Raw genomic sequence first — 27,621 nt, forward strand, 5'->3', positions numbered from 1 at the left:
CCGAAATAAAAACCACTAATGCGGCCTATTGTGTCAGTGTGTACTCAGCTACCTGCGCGTGATAGACAACTTCAAGATGCTGTCTGAAGAAAAAGAAAGAAAAACGGAGAACTAGGGAAGGTTTAAAGGAACAGTGTCCTAGAATCGTAAAGGATGCATCGTAGGGCGATAGGGTGGCCACCCCAATTGTTCTCTACTTTACTACTTTACTACTTTACTTAGGTCATGTTCTCAGCAAAATATTGGTAAGCCATAATGGATACATTTATTTTGTAGGGTTCAAGTTCAACTTCCACTTTACAAATAGATATAGAAGATGTAGGACTCCATGGAAAGCCATGTGACGTGCGCCTCGCACTCCACTTTTGCATATTGTTCAGCAGTGTGATTCAGCAGGGAGTATTTAAATACCAAAATGAAACCATGTTTTATCTTCCAGGTTCATCACAAAGCACAATAAATATCTCAAGAGCTCAGTCATGTCAGTCCACATACATGGAATGGCCGAATGTTCATCTGTTGTCTTTCGAGGGGGTAAGCCACAGTCACATGGCTTGTTCCTCCAAAAACATTGGGGTTAAATGTTGAAAACTCATCCTGCCCAACCCTCCTCTACATCAAAGTCATCTGTCAGTGGAGTCAGAAGGTCCCATACACTCTAAGCTGTTGGAGGGGGCAAGTTCTTCTGACTTTAATATAAGGTGTATGGGCACCTTAAGAGACAGACTCCTTTGCCAAGTGAACTGTGAACTGTTGCACAGTTCTATATTCTATTTACAGACTCTAAGCACCGAGAAAACAATCATATTCTAATAAGCTTAGGATGAAACTGAGCAAACAGAGAGAAGGAGTATTCTGCCAAGCCTGACACAGTTGTGTTTACACCGCGGAGCTTGTGGCAAATACCGACATGTCAACGATGCCGTTGAATGATGATAGTAAGATGTCATTTCCCATCTGACCTGCTTGGCCTACCTCTAGTGACCTTGTCATCTGAATAGTTTGAAGGCTTGGCTACTGTAGATAAGAGCTAAGCCCGATACCCACTGCTCTAAGATATGAGTGATTGATCTAGTTATCAATACACATGGGTGACTGGATGGTACATGTTCTGGCCCCATTGTTGGTTTCCTGTATGCATTTCTTCTATCACTTTTAAGAGAAATTGGCCAAAGAGCCATTTTGAAGTCCTAATGATATACTGAATTATTAATACTATTACAGTCAGAAACTAGATAGGACTTCTCTCGAATCAGACTTTAGTTTTCCTTTTTGTCCACGCTCCTCACCAGTGAAGCTTTAGACAGGTTTCGACACGAGATATCCGTCCTTGCTCTTGTTGTGTAAAGGACTCATTAGTCAAGATGTCTCGGTAACATTCCTGAATATTCCCTCTACTCAGCAGTATGGTCAAAGTCATCTCTGCCACCTGCCCAAACCTCTCTTCCTCTCATCAACTAATCCATATTCCCAGGGTATTCATCAACTCTTTCCATCTGTTCAGTTACATGGTCAATGGTTCAACCTCAAGGCTTAAGTCATGAGCCCCAGGCTCCTGGTTGGGTATGTTTATAGTCTTTAAAGGATAACATTAAAAAGGGCATTTTGGGAGACATTGCGCTGATAGACTTTATTGGCTAATCAATACCACCAATCGCTTGGCCTTATTAGACTCTCAGGGCTTACAAACTAAAGACGTGTTAGGAAGCTTATGGTGGGAACCAAGACTTATAGGCAGGCAGCCATGAGCTTAACACTTGCCCTCTTCACTTATTACATACTCCCGTTTAATTCCAGAATTCCCTTTACCAGAAAATGATATTTTTTTCCCAATGAAAGTTTGGTTTAGCTTAATTCTTGTATTGTTGGGGGGTTCTTAATTTCCTGTTTTGTGCAAAGTTCTGTGAGGTTTCCTTCCTCGGCTGAGCAAAGTGTAAAGATTATAATGGTTGTTTAGATGGTTGGAGGTCATACAAATGATAGGTTTTATCTTGCTAACCATAAGGCCCTCTATCAATTGTCTTAAAGGAACAGTAACACTATCCATAGATAAAAGATGGCTGTTTGTCATCTGTGGCCTTTCCAAAAATACTGTTTTCAGATATTCCTCCATAGAATCGGGCATTAGATAATACATCCTTTATTTATTTATACCAATCACTGGTTTGAAGATCCTGATATTCGTTGATTTTTGGCCAGGCACATTAGCCAAACCATTGGCTAAATTTTTGTTAGGCCAATAATTATATAGCCCTTCCCCTTCCCATATACTTTGCTTAACAGAACATCCATGTATTCAGACTAAAAAGAGGGGTATAAGACACTGCCAATGTCTCGTAGCAGACTGAAAATGATTAGCCAAGTTGAAATTCCCATTGAACCTTCCATTCCTTTTCTCCCCTGACACCTGATATCAGTGAAGGTCAGGACACCCCCATTCACAGTACATGGTCTGCTGGTCCTAACAAAATAACTGGGTTCAGCTGACATTAATCTAAAGTGAATGGGCAGCTCAAACTTAAAGAATGCAAGGACAATAAATTTGGCAACGGGACAGGCCAAGTAAAGGTGGTATTACACCAAGTGATTAAGGGGAGGAAGCTAGCGCCGACCTGTCAGCTCTGTTCTAGTTTCCTTCTTGGTCCCCGCTCCCCGGAACGATGGGCAGGCAGACCATCGCTTCCATTATCGTTGTAATAGAACATGTTGAAAGACAATGATTAGCCAACATTGGGCATGTCGGCTGATCGTTGCCTTTTAACATGACTTATCACACCAAACTATTATGAGCTGGAGCGGCCCCTTTTGGGCCAAGTACGATAATCGTTTGGTGTAATAGGGCCCTAAGTGTTGCAATCTGATGGAGAACCTGGAGGGAGACTCTTGCTTTTTGGGGATGAGCATTGACACAGGTCGCAGAATGTTCTGTACATATCACTGAGATATTAGTGTCCTCGTCTCACTACTAGGGATGACCACTGTCCCATGGAATGGCTCCCTATATTATTACACCAGCAGGGGACAGTGTGTCACTCCACTGCAGAATTAACGTTCCTATCACAAGGCCTCCATACCCCAACCCGATCATCATCAGATGCCAAAAAGAACCTGGATTCATCACTGAAGACAACACAGTTCCAGTCTATAGCAGGTTTCTCATTCACATTCACATCATTACGGACACGTAATTAGCACCATGACACCAATCTTCCAATAGTCCAGGCAGTGACAGGGGTGTAATGTAGGGGCTGCCTGGGTCTGGAGATGGTGGGCAAGGATCTACTTGTGCCCGTCGATGGATCAAACCATACTCCCTGCTGGAGATCTGTCTGGCCTATCCAGAGCCTTTTCGCTGGGCATAACCATTACTCCAAATATCCTCTATCCTACATGGTAGGCAATTTGACAAAATGAGTCCAATGATACGCCCCCTCCTAAAGCCTGTGTACAATATGTCATAGAGACATGTCAAGCCTTTACCGATCTTTTACCGAGAAGTACACTACCCAAAAGTAGCCCCTGAAAGTCTTTTTATAGGGCAGCGGGAACAGCATTGTTGCACCCTCTTGTGGTAAGACCCATTATGTAATCAGCCCTCACCTGTAATCATCATGTAGCCTGAGACAGAACTACACAACGCTTCCATCTCTGGGTTCAGTATTGTCTTTTTTTTCTGGCGATGCCGGCTGACCTCCCTCCCTGCCGGCTATTATTAGTGTCTGTTCTCTCCTATACATGAAAGCACAGAGTGTCACCAGATTTGACGGATGTGATTCATTGATGAATATAGAAGAATACAGGTATCTGTGCATCACGCTGCTATCTCCCGAGAGTAACAACTTATCACAGTTTCACTTTGATGCAAACAAAAGGCCCAAAAGGACGTTACCGAGATAACCGAGAGGCGAGACTGTCAAATATTTGTTCCAACTCAACCCAGTGCCAGCAAGATGACAAATGTGTTATTTACGTGATTCATCTGCAAATATTACATCCATTCACTCTAGATAGTGAGGCGACCTATGGATCGCAAGTCATTCGTGAAATCTATATGGGGCTAACATAATCTACGGCGCTGTACAGATCGTCATTGTGCACTTCCGTCTTCATTGAGGAGCCTTGGCTGTCCATGCATGATGGACATTGTAGTTTTGCAACAGCTGGAGGGACGCAGGTTCCCTGTCCCTGATCTAAATGGGGGGGGGTAAGATTAGCTTAGATTGTAGGGACTATTGTGCTCATGCAATTGCTGAAGCCTCTAAACGTAGGTCTGTGCATTCGCTAGTGACTGTAACTCATATTTCAATTCATACCATTCACTTCAATAGAAAAAACTGCAATACCAGGTACAGCCACTGGTCAGTGTATGGCAGTGTGCTTGGTTGGAAATGAAGAGGCCACAGTACTGGTTTGGGTGCCCCACTGACTGCATATCATAAGAATACGTCATCAATAAATAAATCCTGAAAAGCCCATTATAACTGAATCCCACATACTAAAGTGAAATATTAAAATAATAATAAAAAAAAGTTCCTATATATTGGGTTTTATGTCAACATTGTGTTCCCATCCTTGGTAAGAATTCTCAGTCTTGGACATAGTCCAAATCACCAGCAAAATTCTAAAACAATAAAATAAAATCATTATTTTATTTTTTTTTATTAGCAAAACAAAACAAAAATATTATGATTATTTTCATATTTTTCTCCTTACAAAAAAAGTGAAAAAGTCAAAACAAATCCATTCATCTTCTGCTATATGAGACTTAAATCCAGCTCTGAGCTTTGCTAAGAAGCCAAAATGTTTTTCCAGTTTATCACAACGCAAATAAAATTCGACTTGCGAGTCCCGGGCCGCGGCCTATGACCCCATCCAGAGCGTATTAATATTTTTGTTGGTGAAGGGAGGGGGGGCGAACCAATTAACTGAGCCAAGGATATTCATTTGTGTATTTGTAGAGAGGAACAAACACGTATTACAGAAGACAAGACGTCTCAGCAGTCACCCGCCCTCCCTGACCTCTCTGACAGTGGTACAACCCTCTGTAGGAAACAGGAGCCAGAGATGGTGCCAGCAGCGGCGTTACATGCTGGTGGTAGAAAATGATACATTTCAGGCCTTTGTGTGTGATACAGCTGCCGGGAGCCCCCCATCTGCAGCTGCAGCCTGGGAGATGTTCTTTGGCAGGAAGAGAAGACGTATCTAAGATCAGCAGGAGGGGGTTACAGAAGGTATTGGCCACTTTATGAGTGTCTGTCCTACAAGCAGACGCACTGAGCCCAATACAACAATTATAGAATTTCCATGAGAATCTGGTGGAGCATGAAGACGCCTCGAGGATGTCATCGACGTAACCAAACTCTTCGCTCAATGGAAGCCATGTGGTTTAAATGGAAAATGGATCTTATGACGGCATGGCAAGGAGCAGAGTAAGGGTATTTTCACACTATGGATTACACGCAGAATTTTCAAGTGGCCATGCGAGAGACTCCGCTTGAAGTTCTGCCTGTCACATTGACTTAATGATATTCTCCAGCTCAATCAGTCATCCGCCCAAAGAATTGACATGTCAACTCTTTGGGTGGAGGAGGATTGAGCTTGAGAATATCATTGAGTCAACTCGAGCAATGAAAAATCCTTGACAAGTAACGAGTACTCAAGCATTTAAGTGCTCGCTCAATAGGTTGGATGGTGGATGTTGGACTGAAAGAACTTGTCAATTTTGTGGGACTGGCTGACTATCATCTGGGTCTTCCACCAATAAATGTTGTTAGATGAAAGAAGGATTGGGCAAATTCTTTTCAATCTTTGTACTGCCTGGAGATAAGCCACCATTAGTGTCTGCAGGGGACAGAAGGGTCTTGCTGTAGCTTGCTTCTCCCTTCCACATGAAAACATTTATTCTTGGCCGAACCAAGTGCACAGTTGGAAGAAAAAGTTGTTTGACTTACAGGCGGCGAAGGTCACTGTTTTGAGGGTATTGCTGCTAACGAACGTCAATATGATGGTAAGGCAAACAGAATTTGTAGAATTGGAATTTTAAGGGACAGTGAAAACAACAAGGAGGGTATACCCACCTTTTGTGATCCCCTGCCACTGCATCATCCAGCCCCGGCTTTGGTCCTTGTCTTCACTGTATACTTAAGATATCATGTGGGCAGGAACTGTGACGGGCTGAGTGGGTGGTTCCTTTCAAACCAAACGTCATCAGAAGAGGAAGGCCACAGTCAGAAGGGGAGGAGCGAATTGTGGTAGATGAGTGGGTGTCAGTGGGAGTCAGATTATATAAAAATGCTGCAGCCTAGAAAACCCCTTTAAATATTACTTCAGCACTGTATTATAAATGTCCCTTTTCTGATAAAGCTGTCCTCAATTTAGGCCACTACCTCCCGACGACACCAGGAGGGTCTGGTGTCTGTTTGTCATACATTTCCTGACTTTCCTGAGTTGAAGTGGTTAGAAAAACATGGCCAGGGACAGCACGACTCTTATCTCCAGTTTGGGTGCAGGTTTTGTGAATCAGTTCCAATTGCAAACGACACCTGGACAGGAGACTAATCATGTTGTCTCTGGAAGATAGTGGCCATGTTTTTCCAACACTGGATAACCCCTTTAAGTCCTGGGACCCCTAAGTTTACTAATGTTAACAGCATACAGTTAAGAGAAAACTTACTACCATAGGGAACCACAACTAAACCTCTGCGCTACATACAAGTATGAGGTTGACAGGACACCCAAGGATGTGCCGTGATGCAAAAAAACAATGGGACATGTCATGGTGAAAAGGATCATGATTTGTGTTGACTTCATGGTGGACGCCCTCAATAAACAGGACACAGAACAAATCAAGAACTCGCTGGCCTTTAAATGATGCAGCAAGATGATGTACGATACAGTGCAGTGTATGACAGGTCATTGTCAGGGCCCCTGCCAGGCTATTTGCTCTTCAGTATTTGTTCTTCCAAAACCTATTGAATCCGAGCACTCATCAAGACTTTACAGGCAGGGTAAACACGAACAGATAAAACACGTTGTTCCTTTTTTTTTTTCTTGCACAAGTATTTTTTTCTTCTAACAAATAGTATAAGTTGTAAGAAAACAAACTCTTTCTTAAGACACAGACACCTGGTATAATATTTTTGACTTGACAACTGCATAGACATGTACTTTCATCGAGTCTAAGCTCCTGGGTAAGGGCTCACGAGCTTGGTAGGACAAGGGCATGTCAAGTGCAGGTGAAGTATGTTGCCTCTTCTTTTATATATCCATGGTGGATAGGAAAAAGGCAAAAACAACAACCAAACAACAATGAAAAAGACAAGCTAGGCAATAAAATGTTGTGTGTCTTCAATGCACGTAAATCACATTGTACTAAGCGAGTGTAGGGTGTTGTATGGTATATCTATCATTTGAATTCAAACAATAATCGATTTGTGTAAATGTAGGCAACGATCAAACAACCAATGAGAAGTCGTTCATCGTTTGTTTGGAGCCGACACCAAAATCATCGCCAATCGTTCACTGTAATTCCGCGTTCATTCAATAATTGTTCACTATTCGGTCAGTGTAATTCCAGATCAGTCCTCCATTTGCTGGGATCAGATGGAGTGAACGATCCTAGTCACGATCATAGTAACAACCGTAACTAACGACTATTGCTGTGTGTAATATGGCGAACGACTTCAGGTTAACGATAATCTTGTAATCAATTTTTTTTTAATCATTGAAAATCGTTTTGTCTAAAGAACCCTAACAGTGCAATAAATGAAAGATATGATAAATCCAAGATATGAAAAACATAGCTGCTTTTTGACAAAACACCAACACTCCTGTGCTCAGTGTGTATGAGGTGATTTAGCTCGGCCCTATTGAAGTAAATAGAGCCAAGTTATGAGGTGTGGAGCTGTTTTTTGGGGGAAAAAAGCAGCCACATTTTTTCAAACCTGGATAATCTCTTTAACATTGTTTATTCATCGGACCCCAGGAGCTTTAAATTGACCATACATTTCACATAGCTTTTGCCAAATGGCTACTCCTCCCAACTCTCCTTACACAAACATGTTCAGCTCTGAATGGAGAAAGAAGAATGAGAACTGATGGGCTCCAGATAACTTGAGTCAATCACAAGGATTGGCACTAGTTTACAGAGCCTTAATCGAGTGTCCAGGCCACATGAAGAATCACTTGGTTGTTTGTGCGGCCATTTAAACTCATCTCTATTGCATGCACAATATCTGGCCTGGGTGGCCTGTGTGATGATTTCATTGGCTGAACTAAATATTTATCAACCATTATCAGTCATGATCCATGGTGTGTATAGGTAAGGGCATACAGGTGGTCCATGGGGTGTATAGGTAAGGGCATAGAGATGGTTTATGGGGTGGATATGTAGGAGCATACAGGATGTCCATGGGGTTGATAGATATGGGCATAGAGATGATCCATGGGGTGGATAGGTAAGGGCATAGAGATGGTCCATGGGGTGGATAGGTAAGGGCATTCAGGTAGTCCATGGGGAGGATAGGTTTGGTGGCATAGAGATGGTCCATGGGGTGACTATATAGGACATACAGATTGTCCATGGGGTAGATAGATATGGGCATAGAGATTGTCCATGGGGTGCATAGGTAGGGCCATACAGATGATCCATGGGTGGATTGGTAAGGGCATGTAGGTGGTTCATGGGGTGGATAGGTATGGTGGCATAGAGATGGTCAATGGTGTGGATAGATATGGGCATAGAGATGATCCATGGGGTGGATAGGTAAGGGCATAGAGATGATCCATGGGATGGATAGGTAAGGGCATTCAGGTGGTCCATGGGGAGGATAGGTTTGGTGGCATAGAGATGGTCAATGGTGTGGATAGATATGGGCATAGAGATGATGCATGGGTTGGATAGGTAGGGGCATATAGATGGTCAATGGAGTTGATAGGTAGTAAAAAGAAGATGAGCTGAAAAAAAACAGAACAAAAATGTGGGAGAAAAAGTTTAATGGTGTACAACCTGATCTAGGCCACTTTTATTCCGCCTTTCTATGGCTCAGTATAGGAAGGACTGCCAACCAGATTGCACTTTGTAAAAATCCAATAGCGTAGATGTCATCTGATGACAAGTGAAAAGTTTCTCCCCCTAAGTGACAGGACCATAATGAGTAAACCCGATATCCCACTGTTTTCTTCATAGTTTACGAGACCCCTGGAAACTGTGAAGAGAATGAGTGTTACCGGTTGCAGAGAACCAGCTCTGATTGTTTTTGTTTGGGTGCTTAAAGGTGATTGACGGCAGCCTGGTAGGGAGACGCAGCTTCTGTAAAGTCTACTGATTGGTGCACATTATTAGAATTTACAGGTTATCAGTGGGGCCCGTAACTGCATTCATGACCTCATTAAGAAAATGTGGCCACATCAGCACCCTTCCCGGGCCTTTACCACTCATCATGTGTCATGAGGCAAGCTGTTGACACCTTGTAGCAAACACTAGTTGTATCTTATCTCCTGCAGAGAAAGGAACCACACTGGGCAGTATCAGACTAGTCTAGGAATGCACAAGACAGACGAGATGAGAGAACCTCATGAATATGCATGGACAAAGAAAGAGCTTGACGGAAAGCCAGTATCACCCGAATGTCTCAATGATATCAACCTACGGTTTCCATGGTATTATTTGTACCTTCCTTGGTATAGATTGTTATTTTAGTTATGTTAATCATAGACACTTTAATTGTGGTTACAATCTGACAACCATTGGGCTTTAAAGCGTTCCAGATTATGGATCAAGTGTTATGGACCAAAGATGTCCACAAGCGTTAGAGTAAAGGGAATCGAAGTTAAATTAACAGAAATTATTGTAGCAAAAATTCTGGGAAAATGTTATAACAAACAAGTCTTTTACCCATCTGATTGTTATCCAGTCAGCTAGAATTTAAATATTTGACTGATAGTGGGACGAGGGATCTTTCCACCCCAAAAATGTTCCTTTAAAAAAGAATACTGTCAGAAAGATTGCATTTTATAGGCATGCTCTGCGACCTGTGCAGAAGTTACTACAGGGAGAGGAAGGCTGAGCTGTGAGCTTCAGTTATTGTCTGTATACTGGTGTTTCCTGTCTGTGATGATAAGGAGGACGCTGCTGGAAAGGGATCTGTACAGAACAGAAAGTCTCAGCCTAGTTTAAGGCCTTGTGGTCAAAATGGAAACTGCAAGACTTCAGGATTGTTTCATCATATAGATAGTAAAATCAGAAAACATATCACCAAAAAAAATAAAATAAAAAATGATGGTGGGGTAATAATGGATTGGGTATGCTCAGTTTCAGCTGGATCCTGGATGTCTGGCAGCGGCTTACTTCACATGCACACTCAATGGAACCAGGCATGCATGTGCATTTGAGACTTCAGAGGACTAATTGTTGGTCGACTAAACAACCATCTGGCAGCTATTGAAGGAGTTTTGACTCCTCTAGTTTCAGCTACTTAGGTCATGAAACTTCCCTATGTCTACCCGCCTGCCGAAAGACTAAAAAGGTGCCCCATCGCCCTTCTACATGTTGGAGATGGGAATGTCTTTCAGGGATTGTATATCGGTGGCTGCCTACGCTGGAGTCAGGAATGGCGCCACCAGTGGACCTCATCTCGTTGGATGGTGCATCCCGAGTTGAACTTTGCATTTGCCCTTATATTTCCATTGGCTTGAAGCATTACACCCTAATACAGGCACCCATTGTGCCGCTTAAAGGGGAGCCATCAGCAGGGTAGAAAAATCTAATAGCCCCCTAATGTGCACAGGGTGCTGAAGAGGAAGGGTTGTCTATTACCTTCCTCCTCTGCGTCGTTACTGTGTAGTAAGTAGGTGAATCCATGGCCCGGAGCACTGTTAGGAGCACTGCCCACCTCCATTGCACAAAGCCAGCCTGTTCCTTCTAATGATAATCAATGGATCAGTGCGATGGGGGTGGGGTGGTGCTCCTAACGGTGCTCCGGGCCATGGATTCAACTACTAACTGCATTGGAACGATGCCGAGGAGGAAGGTAATAGACATCCCTTCCTCCTCAGGTTCCTGTGCGCATTACAGGGCTAGCAGCAGGTTACCTGCTGATAGCTCCCCTTTAATGCATCACTTTGGGACCCCTGAGGAAGACTTTGTCCTAAATGGGGGTACACAAAGGGTCCCCGAACACTTTATACCGAGGTCTGCCGAACCGGCCACTGGTGGTCATTATACGTTTAATCCCTTTTATCACTAGACTATATCTAGGAAGGACAATCGTGGTCCATTCATCTATAGCGGGAGGGAAGGGGTTAAGGAGAAACAAGCCAAGTCTGTGCAATGACTGACGTTCCCTCGGCGGTGAATATGTATAAAGAGATCAGTGTTTGTCCCAATGATCTTTGCAGAAATACAGTCACAGCGCGAAGTAACATTTAGTTAATAATTTAACAATATGCTGTCTGTTGAATTTTATAGGAAAACAAGATCAATAGGCAGAAAAAAAAAATGGCTTATTGAATTCTTCCTCTGTTTCACTCCTATCCCCAAAGATACAGATAAGACCTTATTGACGGCCCGCACGCTGGTCACACCGCTCAAAAATTAGACTATTGATGTACGTTAATGCAAGTTGTCAAAAATAATTGTTTTATTTACTGAGCCAATGATGCAGTCACGGCCGGATACACGAGCCTATAGACACCCGGGCCCGGCACAGACAGCAATATGAGACGCCTGGATCATTATTCTCCGGCCCCAGGCTATTAGGGGAGGTGGAATTTTTTGTATGAATCAAAAAGTCTTGAAGGATCGATTTATAAACTGTTAGGCGTTGAGCGGCGAGGGGTTTCCTATCAGAATCCATTAAAACATTGAGGTTTCACAAGACTTTAGAGTGTATTTCCTACCATGGAGAAAATCTCCAGTCACTGGGAATTTTTGAGTTCAACATTCATCAGTATAGAATTCCATCTATACCTTCCGCCACCTTCCACAGCCTAGACATCCCACTACGGATGGGGAAATCCTATGGGAGCAACGCAATTGTGTGTTATTCTGATCTTTTAGTTCTTCAGTTTATCCAAGTTTTCTAAAAACAGCACCACTGTTTCTAAAGGGTTTCTATAGGAACGATTATCGTGCAAATTATCGCTATATCATTCTATATAAAGCGATAATCGTTTAGTGTAAATGCAGGCAAGGATCATGACCAACGAGAAATCGTTCAATGTTCGTTTGGTGCAGTTAATCGTTCGCTGTAATTCCGCATTTGTTCACTAATCGTTCGGAGTAATTCCACATTGTTCCTTCATTTGCCGGGATCAGATGGAGGAAACGATTGTAGTAACAATGGCTAAAGTTCTGTGTAATATGGTGAACAATTTCAGGTTAACTATAAACAATTTCTTTTGCTTGCGTTTATCATTAATTGTTTAAAAAAATTTCGTCTAATAGGACCCCAAGTGTTCACGAGTCAGTTTACACCTAACACATTCTCTCCCGACTTTTTGTCACCTGACTCATGATGAACGTCTTTGGGGCCATCTCACCCATATAGAAACAGAGGGGATTAAGGCGCCTTCTTCACCTGACAGATTGGTGTCTGGCAGTGGCTTTTTCCCCTCTTTCCATACAGAACATATGCACATTGGCCTGAGCCAAGCTTTTAACAGCCTAATCTGTTGGCCGTATGGGCTTTTGACGTAAAGGTATGTTATGTGTATGGTCAAGGTATTGGGGTATTCCAGTGCTTGCTTAAAAACTAATATGTTGCAATAAAAGCAATACTTACCAGGGTCCCCCACTAGTTCCCAACAGCTCCTCTTCACCTCCATCTGATCTACCGACCCAACGTCTTCTTCCTGCTCAGGCCAGGACTTGTGTGTTCAGCCAACCACTGGCAATGTCGGGACACCACAGAGCTAAGTGATTGGCTGAGCTGGCAGGTTGTCTAAGAAGCAGGAAGAAAATTGGGGGACTAGGCAGAGCTGAATGAGATTGGCAGAGGACTGGGGGTAGGTATGTTTTTTTTTTGTATGTAGGTAAGTATGTTTTTTTCCTCTATTTTTACAGGGGCCAGCAAAATATGACTTTTTATACAAATATTGAAATACCCCTTTATGTTTATAGGGTATTCCCTCTCATAGCTTGATAAGGGACCTTACTAGTGAAAGACGTGCCTATAGGTGGCCAATCAAAGATTAAAATAACGTGTAGATTGTGTCAAGATTAAGCAGCCTTTTACTGTGTATGGGGATCGCAAGTTGGGAGATGGAAAGATGGAGTTGTTGAATTTAAACTCATCTGACTCTTTGGTCTCATGGGAAATAAGTGTAATAAGGGCTCACTCCCCTCTCCCCAAACAGAACCCATGCCCACTCCACCAGGCAGAGCATGCGTGTACGTGGGGGATGGTCAGGACAAGTTGTACTTTGCCAAAGGAGCTCGGCTGACAACCATCCAACGTGTCTGGCCAGTCTACTCATGGGCATTTTTTCCTCCCTAATCCTGTATCACATTCAATAAAAGCCTGACTTTTCCTCTCCGGTCATATTATATAACATTACAATTCCACTAAAACTATCTTTTCCTTGAAATGCTTTCATTGGGGTTTCTAGTGTCTGCTCACCTTGACTATACAGAGGTATAAAACTATATAATTACTTATTCCGCTCAAATCCTTCCCCGGTCTGAATGACAGAGTATTATTACAAGTGCCAGTTTGAGCCACACAATGCCCACTGGATGGAACTGAAATGTGCCCCTGTCTCCTTAGTAAGTGATATTGTTTCAATAGATATAGCCGGTGACCCTTTGACCTCGGGTTTCGGTAACATCATTGCACCCTTTCAATGTACTTAATAAGGAATGAAACTGAACACTGTATCGTCTCTTCCTCCTTCCATTTAATTTTAACAATTTCACACGGAGGTTCTTTTAGATGGTGCTATCTTATCCCCCTTCACGTCAAGCCAGTAATTAGCAAAGATGGTTTGGAAGCCGTTAATCATAGACTTTTCCCGTATCGTTTGCCGGGATGAGAAGTAAAGCTGGGTCACGCTATACTGCTCAGTAGGAGAAAAAGCTTTGCAGACTTTCACAATCCTTCTGTGTTGTCTTTATTGCAGCTTAATTTAAATTATAGAAAAAAAAGTTAGCCGTTGAATTTGTGCCGAACAAAATAGAAAAAATCCATAGGAAGAGTCCAGCGAAAATTTTTATTAAAGTATTGTTTTTTCATCCTCAAAAGTTAGACAAATCCCCAATATACACTTATTATGGGAAATGCACATAAAGGGGGATATTCATCAAACATGGTGTAAAGTGAAACTGTCCCATTCGCCCCTGGCAACCAATCAGATTCCTCCTTTCATTCCTCTTTGGAAAATTAAAGGTGGAATCTGATTGCTTGCTAGGGGCAACTGAGCAAGTTTCACTTTAAGCCATGTTTGATAAATTTCCCCCATAGTGTATTTTTCCCTGCGATTACCACTGCATCAAAGCTTCACTTCCTTGATAAACATGGGGATTTCACTTCCTGGATAACATGGTGATGTCACTTCCTGAATAACATGGTGATGTCACTTCTTGGATAAAATGGTGATGTCACTTCCTAGATAAAATGGTGATGTCACAACCCGACTTACAGAGCTGTGTGGGCTGTGGCTGCTGGAGAGGATGATGGCAGAGGGATGCTCAGTGGCCCTCCAGTTCCCTGTGTCCCTCAGTGTCCCCCTGCCATCATCCTCTCCAGCAGCCACAGCCCGCACAGCTGTGAGTCGGGTAGTGACATCACCATTTTATCCAGGAAGTGACATCACCATGTTATCCAGGAAGTGACATCACCATGTTATACAGGAAGTGACATCAACATTTTATCCCGCAAGTGACATCAACATTTTATCCAGCAAGTGACATCACCATGTTATCCAGGAAGTGACATCACCAAGTTATCCAGGAAGTGAAGCCTTGATGCAGTAGTAAGTTCCGGGGAAAAGCCCTTTATAAGCATTTCCCGGAATAAGTGTATATTGGAGATTTGTATAACTTTTAGGGGGCAATACAATACTTTAATAACAATTTTTGCCGGACTTCTCCTTTGAAGAGGTTGCCCAGGAAAAATTAACTGTGGATAGGGGAAAAGTTCGAACACCATATCCCTCGCCACTGGGACAGCATGTGACCCCCTGGCACCTCCATAGGAATGAATGGAGCAGAGGGTCACGTGCCGTACCCGCAGCTCTATTCATAACAAAGAAGCTAGGGGCCGATATGGAAATCAATGGGGGTACGAAGGTCAGACCCCCCGTAATCTCTTAATTTTCCCCTATCCTGTGGATAGGGGGAAAGTTAATTTTTCCTAGACAACCTCTTTAAGTTTGTTAGAGGACGTTTTCCAGTGCTGCAAAGGTTTGTGAATGTCCGTACAAATAAATCACAGCTGTAGTACAGAAAGTACATTAATATTAGTCTATATTATTTTCTCTTGGAGTATTTAGTTAAAAGAATCTTACAATTCAATTTGGCTAGGCTAGCGCATACCCCCCCTCTCAGCTCCATTGTTATTACGAGTCCCAGTGGTCTTGTTTTTGAACAGGTTGGCTGGTTTGGAAGAAACTTTATTTAATATCCTATTAAAGAATTGTAAGTTCGTAGAGCAGGTTCTTACATTCAGGACTGTCAACGATTAGAGTGGAAAGTGGCTGCAGAGGGCGTCTCTCACCTTGGGGGCACGTCCGGGATTTACACATACAACCTACTGACTTCAAATAGAAGAGTGTAATGCTTAGTTTTACCTGAGGTGGCACTGCAGGGAAACTGAACACTTGTTTCTAGGTGGAAGAGAGTTTTTAGCTTGGGACTATATCTTAGTCAGAAAGGAATGTTTTTTAATGGCCCAATCCCACCCTATTAATATCCTATAATTATTGTAATCCTGTCTGTGATGATAGTGAGGAGACTGCTGAAGCATTTTCTATAGAAAATATGAAAGTGTCAGGTTATTATAAGGCTCTTTGGTCAATGAGAAAATGTCTAGTATAAACATAGACAGTAATATGGAAAATAAAAAACGTAGGTCATTCTATAAGGGCACATTCACAACATTGCACACAAACAGATAGTGGCCATTTCCCCTGATGAGAGCAACATGACAGAGTTATATACCCCTCAATGTTATTATTAGAGTAAGTTTACAAAAATGTACCGGAAATTGGTTAATTCATATTTAAACTTTTGAGATTATTTTTGGACAAATGTCCCAAAATGGAAGCTAAAACCCTATCATCATGTGCCATATGATATATCTATCGTGTGCCATAGTATACTGCTGACTCTACTACTACCCTACACAACCACCCATCTCCTGCACTGTCCATTATATCCCATACTGTACTATTGCTATTTCAGTATGCAACCACCACTACTACTACCACCCCTACAACAACAGCTACCACCACTACTACTGCTACTACTACTACCACCGCCACTACTACTACAACCCCTACATACTGCACATCTCCTGCCTTGTACATCATATTCTATACTGTACTACCACTACCACTACTACTACCAATACAACAACTACTACTACCACCACCACTACTACTACCCCTACCACCACTACTACTATTACCACCACCACCACTACTACTATTACTCTCCATACACAGACGCACGTCTTCTGTCTTCTCCATAATGTTCTATACTGTCCTACTGCTACTATTACTACTACTACTCCCCCTACATATGGCACATCTCCTATCTTGTCCATCATGTTCTATACTGTACTACTACCACTACTGCAAACACCGCCACTACTACAACGCCAACATACTGCACATCTCCTTGTCTTTCATGTTCTATATTGTACTACTATTATTACTGCTTCTACTATCTCTACACAACCAACCATCTCTTATACAGTCCATAATGTCCTACTGTGTACTGCCACAGCATCTGGGAACACTACACGATAAAAATATTAAGCCCCTATATCTAGATGACCTCAGACTCCCATAATCTCATCAATAACTTTTTAGCTCAGTCCGAGTTTATTCAGCCCCAATCAGACCTGACAACCAGTTCTAACCAATTCAACCCCAAAAAGTTTCATTAACCTCTTATTATTCCCCTACGTTACCATACTTGTAAATTGGAAGTAAACGACCCAATTTTACATTCATTGTGGTTTCGCTGTTTTTTGAGCATGTTACTCAACTCAGTCAAAGCCACCATAGTCTCCAGGCCCTGTGCGTCCTTTACGGAAAAGGACCGAGCCTCCTTTGCCAAATACAAAGACGAGCGCCATGTCCTTTCAATCCCGTCCCGCAGTCTTTCATCTACATAATAGCTCTCAATCTACTGTACAGATACAAGTTTCCTTTGTCCGACGGTCCTATTGCTCCATCGCCATCGCTCCTCTAGGTTTTCTTTCCTCTCCAGACTTTGAACTGTAATTAGAGTCTCCTCCCCATTATATACACTCTATCAAGAAAATCACCTATTAATTGATTTCAATTACTCATAATTGTCCCTCATACATTCCAATTAGTCTTCGCTGTTGTTCTCAACAATGGGAGTCAATTATGCAATTAATCAATGTTGGTTTAATAACAGCAGCCCGACAAAGTCGTGGCATACGGTGAATCAGCAGAAATCAAACACATTTCTTTTATATCCAGTCGTGGGCAGTGAGCTAACCAGTTGCGAAAGGGGTATTTATCAGCGCGGGGCATTTAAAAGTCATATTTTTAGAAATCATACACTATGGGATCTGAGCACAGGTTGTCACCCCCACTAACCGTGGACAAATGGAAGGTGCTTTCAATTAAAAGCTGCTAAATGGTGTAACTCCAATTAGTGTGACACAGAACAGGTCACCCATGACGGACAATTAAGCTCCTCTCTTTCCAGCCAGGCGGCTTATTCCACTGAAACAATGTTATTTTTGTAACATTCGTGGAAAAGGACTATCTCAATTAATCTCCAAAGCGGTTAAAAGCCGGAGACGGACGCCTGGTTAATTCCATTAATTGAAAAAATTTACTACATTTCCAACAACTACTATTAGGTGACGGAATTCTTATTGTACGACTTGTACTCCTTACTAGAGATGAGAAGATTTCCTTGGTTCACCTTGGATCCAAGTCTTCAGATTCCATTGATCAGTCTGTGATTGTCCGTCATAGTTGTGTATGACACTAATGTGTCTGTGACTGCCAGCGGTGCTGGCGTGGTAGTGAGTAGTGTTGAGCGGAGTTGCTGTAGGGTTTTGGTTCAGCAATTTTCTCCAATTCTGATCTTTTGCCATTTGACTCTCGGTGCCTGGAGAAACCAGATGCCACCCTAACTTCTCCAGATGCTGGGAGTCTAATGTCGAGCTTTCAGGTTTGAAGAACATTGCCGAGCCCAAACATATGATTTCAACAACTACTATTAGATGACGGAATTCTAATTGTTGAGCGTGAGTACACAGCTCCTAGTCCTTATTACAGATAAGAAGATTTCCCTAGTTCACCTTGGATCCAAATCTTTAGAAGAAGTCGTCAGATTCCATTGATCAGGCCCTGATGATCCTTAATAGTTGTGTATGACACTAATGTGTCTTGGACTGCCGGCCGTGCTGGAGTGGTGGTGAGTAGTTTTGAGCTGAGTTGATGAACATTCTTCAAATCGTATCTTTCACCATTTGACTCCCGATGCCTGGAGAAATTAGTTGCCACTCTAGCACGGCATTTAACTTCTCAAGATGCTGGGAGTCAAATGCCGAGTGTTTAGGTTTGAAGAACGTTGCCGGACAGTCATACACAATACATTTGCAACAACTACTATTAGGTGACAGAATTATTATTGTGTGTGAGTTTACGGCTCGTAGTCCTTACTAGAGATGAGAAGATTTTCCTAGTTTTCCTTGGATATGAGTAGTTAGAAGTGGCCATCAGATTTTATTGATCAGGCTCTGATTGTCCTTAATAGTTGTATATGACACTAATGTGTCCGGCAGTGTCGGCGGTGCTAGAGTGGTGGTGAGAAGTGCTGAGCGGAACTGCCACATTGTTTGGGTCCGGCAACATTCTCCCAACCCTAACGCTCGCATTTGACTCATGGCATGTGAAAAAGTTAGATGTCCCCCTAGGACAGCAAATAACTTCTCCAGACAACGGGAATCAAATGCCCAACATTCAGAGAATGTTGCCAATTTGAAACACAGTGATGCTTTTAACAAGATAAAGCATGAAATTTTAAAGCAAAGGAGCTGGAATTGTGCGTATGTGTACACAAATGCCCCAGAGGGTGACCATATCTGTAGGGCATACTAGTCCAGATGACGGCTATCTTACATGTTTATATCATCCACCTTCTCTACTGATCAAGAACACTGCAAGAAAGAGAGGGCCGAGCAGCTGTATGATGACAGCCGCTCCATTTATATGATTGCTCTTTGACTGGTCCTATTGGTTCCGGTCATACGAGTCCCCAGGAAGGTTCCACTTAAACTGGGATGCTTGTTGTATAAAAATAGACCCGTCCATCCAGTGCCTTGTAATAGCATCGGCCTATAACAGTGATTGGAAACAATCTTACGAGCAATTGATCCCAGCTGGAATTTCATGTCAGTGAATGGGGTATAGAAGATATAAAAGTGGGAAAAAAATTATATATATATATATATATATATATATATATAAATGATCTGTAACCAATGGTTCTTAGCCGTGAGTTGTAGTTTTACTCTATACTCATCACTACTATTTTTACTGTGTCTGTAATGTTTTCTGTACTAATTCATTTGTACATTTTTATATAGTCAGATTGAAGAGAATTTGCCTGAAACTTCAGTCACTTAAGATATAGGATGAACACTTGGATCTGAGAAGAATGCCTTACACATCCGGCTAGCGTATGTGACTCCGCGTCTCCGGCCATGGGCTAGAATACGATATGCCACCCCACAACACGAACAGTACACTTCACTGAGCATCCAATCCTTGGCATTAAGGCTCCCAGCCTTGTGTGTAGCCACCAAGTCCCATTCTGACCGGCCATTTGCATCTTAAATTTCATTTAGCAGACTTTAATGAATCCGCTTTTTTTTTTCTGATGCCAAAAAATGAGAAGGAATGAGGATTTATTTCACAAAATCTACTGTAAAAAATAAAACATAAAAAAAAAACGCATACAAAATGTTTCTAAAATCTTTGTTCTTTTCTATGTTGATGTCAAGTGAATGGAGTTTTCCTGAAATTTTTCTGGAAAAAAATTGTTTAGAGGAAAAAATTGAAAAACAACAAAAAAAAAGTAAAATGATCTTTATAATAATAATAATAATAATAATAATAATAATAGTAAGTATTATTCTTATATAGATTTTCAGAAATCCTTTTAAAAATCTTAGAAAGTTTTTAATTAAAATGTTCACTGAAGTGTGTAACAATGATATAATCCCACAGCTTCCTTAAAGTGGAAGTCCCATGAACACTAAAATCGTCAGGTAGAGGGGGTGAGAGAAAATAATGAACAAGTGTACTCACCCATCCCTGCGCCTACGTTGCGGCGCACCCGGGTCTTATTCACAGCGGTTGGCTGTCATCTTCTGCTGGAAAATGGGCTCTTCCAGAAGCAACAACACAGCCCAGCTAAGCAATTGTCCACTCGGCCAATCTGTGACTGGGGTGGTGTCCTGCCCCAATCACTGATTGGCTGAGCGGGCAATCACTCAGCTGGGGATGTGACATTGCAGCCAGCAGAGCTACAGGAACCCTGGCAGCTGTGAACAGGACCCCGGAGTGACGTTACGAGACGCGAGGACGAGTGAGTTTTTTTTTTAGTTTAATTCCTCCCCCCCCCTCCCCACCCGCCTTCCTGCTGATTTTAGTCTCCGTGGGACTTTTCCTTCAATTTGTGAGAATGAATAATAAAAAAAAAGTTTTGTTTTCTTCCAAAACTTTTCCCCATATTGTTAAGATAAATGTATAAATATTTAGAATTTGAATTAAAAGGTAGTTTTTTTTTTTTATTTTTTATATATAATAAAAATGTAAATTCCAACCCCCCCTCCCCCGGAAATGATGGACGTGTAGCGAGGAGTATTTAGGATGAAGTTCATCGGAGTGCATCTTCATGATTAAAGGATACTCTTACAATGAAGAATACAAACAAACAGGAAGACGGCGATCACGGAATGGAAAGGAGCCAAAACGCGCTGTCATATATGTTATAGGGAAAATATTCCATGCAGATGGGTAAGTAGCTGAGACATGTTGTGCTTATCGGCTGATTTACGGCCTTTCCAGGGAGTTTTGGAGCGGAGCGGCCCTGTCAGTGTTACAATGTCTATTCTTTATCAGATTAGAGGGGGCTGAGGTTTCACCGCTCTGACTCCTACCATTCTGTTTGCATTCACACAGACTTCCTGTTCTGTGAAAGTCAAGCTCTCATTCACAAATAAGCCGTATCTTATCTCATTCTGCCGACCCCAAAGAATAGACGGACGGATTAAGTTTACTTTCTATCTGCTAAATGTAGGTGACAAATTTCTAGGCCGCATTTTTTCGTGTCAACGTCGACTTTGACATGAATTTAAAAAAAAAAAAATATATATAATTTTTTTAAGTTACAATGAAACCAATGGGAACAAGTGGGAATGAGAAGTCTTCTAATCAGGGAAAACAGGGTTCACATACTTATGTCCCAGAGGATTAACATTAAACCTGGATTATCTTGATTTTTTTTTCCCCAAAAAATTTTAGGAAATTATGATTGATCTGAAAACAACGGGTCCAGAATTATAGAAAATTTCTGACTTTATTTCTATTTCAGAAGGCGAAAGATTGTTTCGTTTTCCTGGAGATTCAGCAAAGATCTGGAAGAGGACGGAGCCCCGGGGGAGATATATATATATATATATATATATATATATATATATATATATATATATATACAGGGGATGGGAGAACAAGAAAACCAGAGGATATAAATATATTTTATACAGATGTCATTGAAATCAGACAGGCAAATGCTATGTAGCTCCAAGAGATCGGTGTCTACTAGAGGAACGAGGGAACTGCAAGAAACTAAATAAAAAAGACTATTAGATTTGGATATCACAGTAATTGTTATCTCTTATCTATCTATCTATCTATCTATCTATCTATCTCCTATCTATCTATCTCCTATCTATCTCCTATCTATCTATCTATCTATCTATCTATCTATCTATCTATCTATCTATCTATCTATCTATCTATCTATCTATCTCCTATCTATCTTCTATCTATTTCCTATCTATCTATCTATCTATCTTCTATCTATCTATCTATCTATCTATCTATCTATCTATCTCCTATCTATCTATCTATCTATCTATCTATCTATCTATCTCCTATCTATCTATCTATCTATCTATCTATCTATCATCTATCTATCTATCTATCTATCTATCTCCTATCTATCTCCTATCTATCTATCTATCTATCTATCTATCTATCTATCTATCTCCTATCTATCTATCTTCTATCTATCTATCTCCTATCTATCTATCTCCTATCTATCTCCTATCTATCTATCTCCTATCTATCTCCTATCTATCTATCTATCTATCTATCTATCTATCTATCTATCTATGTATCTATCTATCTATCTATCTATCTCCTATCTATCTATCTATCTATCTATCTATCTATCTATCTATCTCCTATCTATCTATCTATCTATCTATCTATCTATCTATCTATCTCCTATCTATCTATCTATCTATCTATCTATCTATCTATCTATCTATCTATCATTCCTTTTTATTCTCTCTAATGTTATATCCTGCCGCAGTTCCATGGCTTCCCCTCTAATATCCGTATAAGACACCGCCGTTCCTCTTATTTACACTCAACAGGATCTTACAGAAAGAAAAAAATAAGAGTGAAGTTGTTGAGGAGCAATGTGCTGCAGTCCTTAGAGGAGCGATATAACTTCTTACTGACTTCTCATTTCCTGTGTCTGATAATAAAGAGATGCAGGATGGTGAGGGGTTAAAGCGGCTGAGAGCCTGACAAGGTGAAGAGGGTGGTCAGAGTCTGAATGGCTCCTTAACCCCTCTCAGCTGAGGTTCTGCTCTGTTGTTCTCTGCAGATCCTCACTTCAACACTTGTCGATAGGAATCAGAGAGAGTGGTCTGCGGAGGGACGGGCGGGGATTCCCAGGGAATCTGTCCCCAAAGTATAGGAATAGATTACCAAGGATCCAGGATCCATATCATCAGTGATACAACTGTGTACAAGATGCCGTATACTGCAGATATCCCCCACAGAAGGTATATAGAGATGAGCTATGGCGCCATACCCAGCACCATATGGGGGCACATTGGGCCCTCCAGCTGCTGCAAAACCACAATTTCCATCATGCCCTGACAGGTAAAGCTTTGGCTAACCAGGCATGATGGGAGTTGTAGTTTTGTAACAGCTGGAGGGCCACAGATAGGAGACTCATGCACTACATTGTCACATGCGGCTCCTTTAAGTCACTGCATCATTGTCTTATCCCCAATAATCCAAAATCAAAAACCATCCAGAACGTAATTTAATCCGATCCAGACGATTGGCGACAATTCTTAATAAACTCCAAAAAAGGCAACAAACAACTTTAAGGCCAAGTTCACACACAGTAAAATAAACGCAGAGGACTGGAATATAATAAGAAAAAAATACAGACATTATTCTTCCCTAGTAATGTACAGACAGACAGACATGTTTTCAAATCATCTGGTCTCATCAAAATCTCTAGTTTTCCAGTACTTATCAGAGGCTGTATGTCCTGCAGGAAGTGGTGTATTCTCTCCAGTGTGACACAGTGCTCTCTGCTGCCACCTGTGTCCATGTCAGGAAGTGTCCAGAGCAGGGGAGGTTTTCTATGGGGATTTGCTGCTGCTCTGGACAGTTCCTGACATGGACAGAGGTGGCAGCAGTGAGCACTGTGTCAGACTGGAGAGAATACACCACTTTCTGCAGGACAAACAGCAGCTGATAAGTACTGGAAGACTGGAGATTTTACTATAGACGTAATTAACAAATCTGTATAAGTTGATTGGAAAATGTTTTTTGTTTTCTCTGGAGTACCCCTTTTAATGCAGGACATTTCTACATAGGAAAAAACAGTCAGCCCCCCCATCCATTTTAATCCCCCTTTAAGTGCTTTGAATGAGATTGAAAGGGTGTACCCATCGTTCAACTCTATGTTAGAATGTATGCATAGTGTGTGGGAAAGTTTGTAGATACATTTCACTACTCATCCTGTACTGATCCTGAGTTGCATCCTGTATTATACTCCAGAGCTGCACTCACTATTCTGCTGGTGTAGTCACTGTGTACATACATTACATTACTGGTCCTGTGTTACATCCTGTATTATACCCCAGAGCTGCACTCAATATTCTGCTGGTGGGGTCACTGTGTACATACATTACATTACTGATCCTGAGTTACATCCTGTATTATACTCCAGAGCTGCACTCAATATTCTGCTGGTGGGGTCACCGTGTACATACATTACATTACTGATCCTGAGTTACATCCTGTATTATACTCCAGAGCTGCACTCACTATTCTGCTGGTGGGGTCACTGTGTACATACATTACATTACTGATCCTGAGTTACATCCTGTATTATACTCCAGAGCTGCACTCAATATTCTGCTGGTGGGGTCACCGTGTACATACATTACATTACTGATCCTGAGTTACATCCTGTATTATACTCCAGAGCTGCACTCACTATTCTGCTGGTGGGGTCACTGTGTACATACATTACTGATCCTGAGTTACATCCTGTATTATACTCCGGAGCTGCACTCACTATTCTGCTGGTGTAGTCACTGTGTGTTTATAATGTCCGGGCGGTCCAGCACTATAATCAGACAGGATACCCCTGCAGACCTGTATGGTAGACCCCTCAGTGATGCTGCCGGTGTTCTCTCGGGGAATGTGGAAAGTGTTTCTAACAACCTGTAGGAGCTGCTCTGAAATCTCATTGGCAGCAGAGTTATCTATCATCGTCGTGTTATTCCTTCTCTTGGGTTCAATTAATCGTACTGAAAACCGTGATCTCAAATATCCTGAGTGTGCGGATGACAGGCAGCTGCAGGGAACGGTCAGTCCCGACAGACAATGCCAGCCAGCTGTCAGAGAAGATTTGCATTGGCGACATCAGGAGAGAAGACGATGAGTGACCTCAGTCATCAGGGCCGACATAACGTCCATAGACCCCTGCGGAGAGAACATTCACAACTAGATACAACTAATCAAAGGGTTAATGACGTGTTATCTCAGTGATCCGGGGGCTCCGTGTTGGAGAAATCACCAATACAAAAAATGTTGCATCTTGTTCGGAGTTGATCGAAGCTTCTGAGCTGTCACCTATACATCATCACCATACATACAGCCACTATACATACATACAGCCACTATACATACATACATACATACATACATACAGCCACTATACATACATACAGCCACTATACATACATACAGCCACTGTACATACATACATACAGCCACTATACATACATACAGCCACCATACATACATACATACAGCCACTATACATACATACAGCCACTATACATTATACATACATACAGCCACCATACATACATACAGCCACTATACATACATACAGCCACTATACATACATACATACAGCCACTGTACATACAGCCACTATACATACATACAGCCACTATACATACTGTACATACATACATACATACAGCCACAATACACACATACAGCCACTATACATACATACAGCCACTTTACATACATACATACAGCCACTATACATACATACAGCCACTATACATACATACATACAGCCACTGTACATACATACAGCCACTATACATACATACAGCCACTATACATACATACATACAGCCACTATACATACTGTACATACATACATACATACATACATACAGCCACAATACACACATACAGCCACTATACATACATACATACGTACATACATACATATAGCCACTCTCGCTGCGAGTCCGGCAGGTCCTGGCAGTTCCCACACACTATATACTGAACGACCGCAGCGAGTATGTAATTCTTACCACCCTTCTGCTCCCGGCCGGCTCCCCCGCTGTAAGCATACATTACCTCTCCTCGCTGCACGGGTCCGGCGTCCTGCTCTCCCGTCTGGCCAATCAGTGGCTGCGGCTGGGAAACACACTGATTGGCAGAGCAGGACGCAGGACGCCGGACCCGTGCAGCGAGGACAGGTAATGTATGCTTACAGCGGGGGAGCTGGGCGGGAGCGGAAGGGGTTATCGGCGGTAGAATTACATACTCGCTGCGGTCGTTCAGACCACAGCGAGTATATAGTGTGTGGGAACTGCCAGGATCTGCCGGACTTGCAGTGAGAATCTCGCTGCGAGTCCGTTCGTGTGAATATACCCTGAGGGTACAAACACACACACCGTATACGCAGCAGATACGCAGAAGATTTGATGCTGTGTTCAGTTATTTAGATCTAATCTTCTGCGTATTTGCTGCGTATCACAGCAGTAAATACGCTGCGTATACGGTGTGTGTGTTTGTACCCTAAGAGGCAGTTCTATGCCTCGGGAGTGGGAATTGGAGTTCAGGTGGAGCTCCTGGTCTATATACTCCACTCCAACATAAGAGCTGATGAGGCTCTGAAAACCACCTGGTCGATCTATTAGAGACTCCAGAGCTTCCCAGGTGAAGACCCCCAGGGTGGGAGAACACGGGCAGCGCTAGGCCTGTGGGAGCTGCAGCCAAAAGGGCTTGGTGAAACCAGTAAGTAGAACTGGTGATGTTGAGCATTAGGCTCAGAAAGTCAGCTAGGAAAACTGCAATGTGTAGTCAGTGGCTAGACGGCCCAGGTTTTATTTTATTTGCAGTGTTGCTTATATCTTTTTGCTTTTCCTTGAACAGATAAATAAAGCTACTGTAGTCAGTATAAGGGTGCCTTCACACCTACCGGATCCACAGCGGATCTCACTTCTGCGGATTTGAAGAGAGAACCGCTGCGGATCCGGTATCAATTCACCCCTATGATATCACATATTCGCAGCGGGATTAACATCCCGCTGTGAATATGTGCTTTAACTCCCTGGCGTTAACTCCCCTCTGGCGTAAAATGTTTTTCTTTTAAATCAGCTGGTGTCCGAGAGTTGTATAGATTTGTAATTTACTTTAACAATCTCAGTTTTGTCAATTACTTCTATATTAAAGTATTGTATGTTGGTACTTATCAGCTGCTGTATGTCCCGCAGGAAGTGGTGTATTCTCTCCAGTCTGACACAGTGCTCTCTGCTGCCACCTCTGTCCATGTCAGGAACTATCCAGAGCAGAAGAGGTTTTCTATGGGGACTCGCTGCTGCTCTGGACAGTTCCTGACATAGACAGAGGTGGCAGCAGAGAGCACTGTATAACACTGAAGAGAATACACCACTTCCTGCAGGACATAAAGCAGCTAATAAGTACTGGAAGACTTAATACAAATGAATTAAAAATCTCTGGCACCAGTTGATTTAAAAGAAAAACCTATACATCCTGGAAATAACTCTTAAGTAGTCGCTATACAGTTTGTAGTTTAAGTATATA

At 42.1% G+C, this 27,621-nt stretch overlaps 1 protein-coding gene across 10 annotated transcripts in view; it reads right to left on the minus strand.

The window, feature by feature from the left end:
* Positions 1-27,621, minus strand: part of PRDM16 (PR/SET domain 16) — a 557,902-nt gene that overhangs the window by 110,143 nt on the left and 420,138 nt on the right. The gene's annotated exons all lie outside the window — the stretch shown is intronic.

This window comes from Dendropsophus ebraccatus, chromosome 12, assembly GCF_027789765.1.
Source record: "Dendropsophus ebraccatus isolate aDenEbr1 chromosome 12, aDenEbr1.pat, whole genome shotgun sequence".
NCBI lineage: Eukaryota > Metazoa > Chordata > Amphibia > Anura > Hylidae > Dendropsophus > Dendropsophus ebraccatus.